Source organism: Perca fluviatilis, chromosome 23 (genome assembly GCF_010015445.1).
Source record: "Perca fluviatilis chromosome 23, GENO_Pfluv_1.0, whole genome shotgun sequence".
In the NCBI taxonomy this organism is placed as follows: domain Eukaryota; kingdom Metazoa; phylum Chordata; class Actinopteri; order Perciformes; family Percidae; genus Perca; species Perca fluviatilis.
In genome coordinates, this window is record NC_053134.1 from 20242129 (window position 1) to 20248987 (window position 6859).

The following is a 6859-nucleotide window of genomic DNA, read 5'->3' on the forward strand; positions in this document are numbered from 1 at the left end:
TTTTTTCAACTTATTACACTATGGCTTTTTTCGACATACTATACTATGGCTTTTTTATCCCTTTTTTTTCCATATTATACTATGGCTTTTTATTACACTATACTATGACTTCTTTATGGAGTACTGTACTGTGACTTTTTTCGACATACTAAACTATGGTTTTTTTGTCTTTTTCGTCATACTATGCTATGGCTTTTTATCACTTTTTTTTTAGTCATACTAGGCTATGGTTTTTTATCACTTTTTTATCATACTATGCTATGACTTTTTATCCACTTTTTCAACATACTATACTATGGCTTTTTTATTCCCTTATTCAACATACTATAATATGACTTTTTTTATCACTTCATTCGACATACTATACTATGGCTTTTTTCGGCATACTATACTATGGCTTTTTTTATTCCCTTATTCGACATACTATACTATGGCTTTTTTATTCCCTTATTCGACATACTATACTATGGCTTTTTTCGACATAATATACTATGGCTTTTTTATTCCCTTATTCGACATACTATACTATGGCTTTTTTCGACATACTACAGTGCCTTGCGAAAGTATTCGGCCCCCTTGAACTTTTCGACCTTTTGCCACATTTCAGGCTTCAAACATAGAGATATAAAACTGTAATTTTTTGTGAAGAATCAACAACAAGTGGGACACAATCATGAAGTGGAACGAAATTTATTGGATATTTCAAACTTTTTAACAAATAAAAAACTGAAAAATTGGGCGTGCAAAATTATTCAGCCCCCTTAAGTTAATACTTTGTAGCGCCACCTTTTGCTGCGATTACAGCTGTAAAGTACGCTTGGGGTATGTCTCTATCAGTTTTGCACATCGAGACTGACATTTTTGCCCATTCCTCCTTGCAAAACAGCTCGAGCTCAGTGAGGTTGGATGGAGAGCGTTTGTGAACAGCAGTTTTCAGTTCTTTCCACAGATTCTCGATTGGATTCAGGTCTGGACTTTGACTTGGCCATTCTAACACCTGGATATGTTTATTTGTGAACCATTTAATTGTAGATTTTGCTTTATGTTCTGGATCATTGTCTTGTTGGAAGACAAATCTCCATCCCAGTCTCAGGTCTTTTGCAGACTCCATCAGGTTTTCTTCCAGAATGGTCCTGTATTTGGCTCCATCTATCTTCCCATCAATTTTAACCATCTTCCCTGTCCCTGCTGAAGAAAAGCAGGCCCAAACCATGATGCTGCCAACACCATGTTTGACGAGTGGGGATGGTGTGTTCAGGAGTGATGAGCTGTGTTGCTTTTACGCCAAACATAACGTTTTGCATTGTTGCCAAAAAGTTTGATTTTGGTTTCATCTGACCAGAGCACCTTCTTCCACATGTTTGGTGTGTCTCCCAGGTGGCTTGTGGCAAACTTTAAACGACACTTTTTATGGATATCTTTAAGAAATGGCTTTCTTCTTGCCACTCTTCCATAAAGGCCAGATTTGTGCAGTATACGACTGATTGTTGTCCTATGGACAGAGTCTCCCACCTCAGCTGTAGATCTCTGCAGTTCATCCAGAGTGATCATGGGCCTCTTGGCTGCATCTCTGATCAGTCTACTCCTTGTACGAGCTGAATGTTTAGAGGGACGGCCGGGTCTTCGTAGATTTGCAGTGGTCTGATACTCCTTCCATTTCAATATTATCGCTTGCACAGTGCTCCTTGGGATGTTTAAAGCTTGGGAAATATTTTTGTATCAAAATCCGGCTTTAAACTTCTCCACAACAGTATCACGGACCAGCCTGGTGTGTTCCTTGTTCTTCATGATGCTTTCTGCGCTTTAAACGGACCTCTGAGACTATCACAGAGCAGGTGCATTTATACGGAGACTTGATTACACACAGGTGGATTCTATTTATCATCATTAGTCATTTAGGTCAACCTTGGATCATTCAGAGATCCTCACTGAACTTCTGGAGAGAGTTTGCTGCACTGAAAGTAAAGGGGCTGAATAATTTTGCACGTCCAATTTTTCAGTTTTTTATTTGTTAAAAAAGTTCGAAATATCCAATGAATTTCGTTCCACTTCATAATTGGGACCCACTTGTTGTTGATTCTTCACAAAAAATTACAGTTTTATATCTTTATGTTTGAAGCCTGAAATGTGGCAAAAGGTCGAAAAGTTCAAGGGGGCCGAATACTTTCGCAAGGCACTGTATACTATGGCTTTTCAATCACTTTTTTTGACATACTATACTGTGGCTTTTTTATCACTTTTTTTGACATACTATACTGTGGCTTTTTTATTCCGGTAGCCTTTTCATTCCTCATGTCGACCATACCTCCACTCTTCCATATCCATACTCTCTTTGACACACCACACTTTCATCTCTTTTATATTCCCCTCTGTTTCTCACTTATTGACATACTATGCTTTATCCTTTTTACATATACCAACTTCGCTTTTCCCTTTTCAACATATCATCTATGCATTATCCACTTTTATACTCTTATCTTTTTATCCTTCCTTTTACATACTTCTAACCATGTCTTTTCCTCTTACTCATATTGACGTCTTTATTTTGTCCTTTTCCTTTCCTGTGTCACTTTTAAACACCTAAACTATGGCTCCTTTTTTGGTGGTGTGTATCTCTTTCTCATGTTGTGTGTGTATACACTGTCCTTTCTGTGGTCAGACTTTATATGGGCTTTTGACCTTTTATTCAGCCATACTATACTATGGCTTTTTATCAGTTTCCTTTGACTATACTATACTGTAGCTTTTATCACTTTTTGACCATGGTCTATTATGCTGTGGGCTTTTTGAATATATTCGCTTCTTATTTTCTCCTGTGATTGACATTATCACCGTCTGGCTGTGGGGCACTATGATCACTTTATTCAACATACCATACTATCACTGTGGCTTTTTTATTCCGTAGTTGGACATGTGCTGTTTTTGATTCCGTGATTCTGCTGTGGGGTTTTATCACTGATGGGTATGCATGCTGTGGCTTTATCACTTTTGGGTATGCTGTGGCGCGTTCCCTTGATTCGGGCTGCCTGTGCTATGGGCGCTTTAATCGCTGATGGGACGTATACTGTGTAGCACCAGTCATGTCGGGTTATGCCTATGGGCTTTTATCGCGTTGATACTATGGCTTTATCACTTTTTTCGATACTAATGGGCTTTTTGATTACTTTTTTGGGCATGCTATACTATGGCGCAATCCACTGTGCTCAAACATGCTCTGCTATGGGTTTTATCCACTTTTTGACATGCTATGCTATGGTTTTATGGATTTTCGACATCCTATGCTATGGGCTTTTTATTGGATTTTTCGGGGCATCCTGCCGCTAAGCAAGGCTTTCGACCATACCATGTTATGGCCTTTTGTCACGATTTTTGACATGCTATGCTATTGAGCACGATCCACTTTGTCGACGTACTATACTGCCAAGCTTTTTGTTCCTTGATTCGACATGCCATGCTATGGCTTTTTATCCCGCTTTTCGACGTACTATACTATGGCGCAATTCCTTATTCGGCGCTACTATGCTATGGCTTTTAGATATGCTTATTATGGGCTTTTATCCGCTTCGATACTATGGCTTTTTATTCCCATATTCAGCGTACTATGCTTTTTCGACATACTATGCTATGGCTTTTTATCACTTTTTCACGCATACTATACTATGGCTTTTTTATCACTTTTCACGATGCCTCTATTGCTTGCCAGATTCCAGCAATGGGACATGCTGTGCTATGGTTTTAATCACTTTATTTGACAAACTATTGCTCACGGCTTTTTCGACATGCTATACTATGGCGCACCCCAGTTCCAGCAATTTTAACATACTACGCTAAAGGCACCCGATTATACTATGCTTTTTATCGCTTTTTTGACGTACTGTATGTTTTTTTTTCCTATGTCGTTATACTATACTTCATGGGCTTTTATCCTTTGATGGGCGTACTAATACCATGGCTTTTTTTTTTATCCACTTTTACGATACGTACTATAGGCACGTTGTATTCGATTGCTATACTATGCTTTTATCAACATACTATCCATATGGGCTTTTTTATCGCTTTTGGCGGACTGTACTATGGCTTTTTGTTCCCATATTCGGCCAGTACTTATAATTATGGGCGCTATCCGCTTTTGGCATGCGCTATACTATGGCTTTTTATCTTTTTTGCCGGATATATCGCTGTTTTGATTTCCGTATTCGATATGCCAGGCTTTTTTGTTCGTTAATTCAATAATGTCACGGCTTTTATTCCATATTACCGTGGCTTTTTATCACTTTTTGGAAGCGTACTATGGTGACGTATTGGTTTTTGATTCCATTGATTGGATACTGCTTTATCCGCTGATTCAACGCTATGCTGTGGCTTTATCCGCTTTTTATGCTAATACCGGTTTTTGTCGCTGGCGTACTGTCGCTGGTTTTGATCCGCTGTCGATGGAATGCTATGCTGTGGTTTTGATCATATGGTTTTGTTCCATGATTCGTTGTCTCTTCCATTCCATTTCCATTCCATTCCTCTTCCCATCCATTCCTCCTTCCTTCTCTCCTGTCCATTTCTTTTCTCCATTCCACTGTCCATTCTCCCTTTATTCCATATTTCCCATCCTTTTCTCCATTCCATATTTATCTTTATATTTATCCTTCCATTTATGTTTCCTTCTATGGTTTTCCTCCATCCTTGTGTGGTGTCTCCATTCCATATTCTTTCCTCCACTTTTTTCCTCCTGTTCCTCCTCCTGTCCATGTGTGGTTGTCTGTGTGGTCTCACTGTGTTGGTGTCTCCTGCATTCCTGTGTTGGTCCGGTTGTGGTGTCATTCCATGTGTCTCCATGTTCTCTGTCTGTCTGTGGTCCATGTCTGTGGTGTCTGTCCTTGTCGGTGTCGGGTCCTGTCTGTTGTGTGTGTGTTCCACTGTGTCCTTGTCTCCATGTGTGTCTGTGTCTGTGTGGTCGGTCGGTGGTCAGTCGGTTGTCTCCTGTCTCCTTGGTCGGTGTCTGTCTCCTCCTTGGTCCTTGATTCCATGTGGGCCTTTGTCATGGCACTGTGATTCCCATGGTCGGGCGTGTGTGGGCGTGTGGGGCTTTTTTGATCACTTTGATTCAAACATGCTATGCTATTAGGCACTTGTCACTTTTTGGGCCATGCTGTCACTGTGGTTTTTTTTGTTCCGTGATTGGGCTGCCTGTGGGCTTTTGTCAGGCCAACTGTCATATGGGCTTTTGTCCTTTGTTCAGGCGTAATGCTGTGGGGCACTTGTTCCATGATTCGGCAGTAGCTCCATTCCTGTCAACCTCCATTCCATATTCCATTCCATTTCTTTATCCACTATTCTTCCATTTCCTACTATGTTTCCACTGTCCATTCCTCCATCCATTTCCTCTCCTTCCTCCTTCTCTTTTATATTTCTTCTTTTCCACTCTTTCTCTCACTATGGGTTTATCTTTTCGGCCTCTGGTTTCCTGTGGTTGTGTCCATTTTGTTTTCCTGTCCTTGGTCCTTGTCCTCCTCCATTTCCTCCTGTCCTGTGTCCTTGTGTGTGCTGTGGGTTGTTGTGTGTGTGTCCTTGTGGTGTCTGTGGTTGTGTGTCCTCCTCCTTGTCCTTGTGTGTGTGTGTGGTTGGTCTGTGGCTGTCCTTGGGGCTTTTGATTCCATGATTCGATTGCTATTCCATGATATGCTATGGCACCTGTCTTCTGGGGCGTTCCATGTTTGATGCTATGGTTTTGTCAACATGCTGTGGGCTTTTTGTCACTTTGATGGGGCGGCCTGTGGCTTTTGTCACTTTGTTGGGCATGCTGTGGCGCTGTCACTTTGGTGGACATGCTATGCTGTGGCTTTCGAGCATGCTATGCTTGTGGCTTTTTGTTCCAGCCGATGGGACGTGCTATGCTATGGGCTTTTGTTCCTTCTTCGATTGCGCTGTATGCTTTCCTCGTTTTTTTTATCAACGTTGCATACTGTTTTTAATCCTTTGTTCAATGCTATGCTTTGATTCCCGGCCGATTTATGCTATGCGTTTTTGTCGAGCGATACTATGCTAAGCGGTTTGTCGCTGTTCAACATGCTATGCTATTGGGCATCGCTTTTGGACGTACTATGCCGCTGGTTTTATCGCTTTTCGTTATTACTGTGGCTTTTTATCACACCGGTACTATGCTGATCCTGTGATTCAACATGCCTGTGGGTTTTATCGCTTTTTTCGACGTACTGATACTGTGGTTTTTGTTCCTTGATTCGACGTACTGTCTGATTGATTGCGACGGTCATGGGCGCTTTCGACATGCGCCAGTGGTTTTTATCACGTTTTGACGCCACTATGCTATGGCACGGATCCTTTGATTCAACGATACTATGCTATCGAGCTTTTGTTCCGCTTGATTCAACGTGCTATGCTATGGCGCATCCTTTTCACGTACTATGCTGTGGGCACGATTCCTTGATTCAACATGCTATGCTAGCGCGGGCGTACTATTGGCTTTATCCGCTGGGCGGCGCTGTCTGGGCACGATGATTTTTCGACATCTATGCTATGGGCTTTTATTCCAGCCGATTCGATGCTATGGGCTGATCGGCTTATGCTATGCTGAGCCAGGCGTTCCCATGATTAGTACTATGCTATGGCGCTGATCCAGGCTTCGTTGACCATGCTATGGTTTTCGACGTCTATGGACGTATGCTATGCTTTTTTTGATTGTGTTTGGACGCTATGCTGTGGCGCTGATCATTCGTTCGGACATGCTGTCACGTTTTGATTCCGTAGTTCGTTATGCTATGGTTTTCGGCTATTTTGTTCGACGAGGATATGCTGTTCCATGATTCGATGCGTTCGATGATTCGATATGGATGATCGTCGGCCCGCG

The 6859-nt window shown here is 41.6% G+C and overlaps 1 protein-coding gene across 1 annotated transcript in view; it reads left to right on the forward strand.

Moving 5' to 3' along the window:
- The window catches only part of plxnc1 (plexin C1), a 47642-nt gene that overhangs the window by 29342 nt on the left and 11441 nt on the right, over window positions 1–6859 (forward strand). The window lies entirely within an intron of this gene.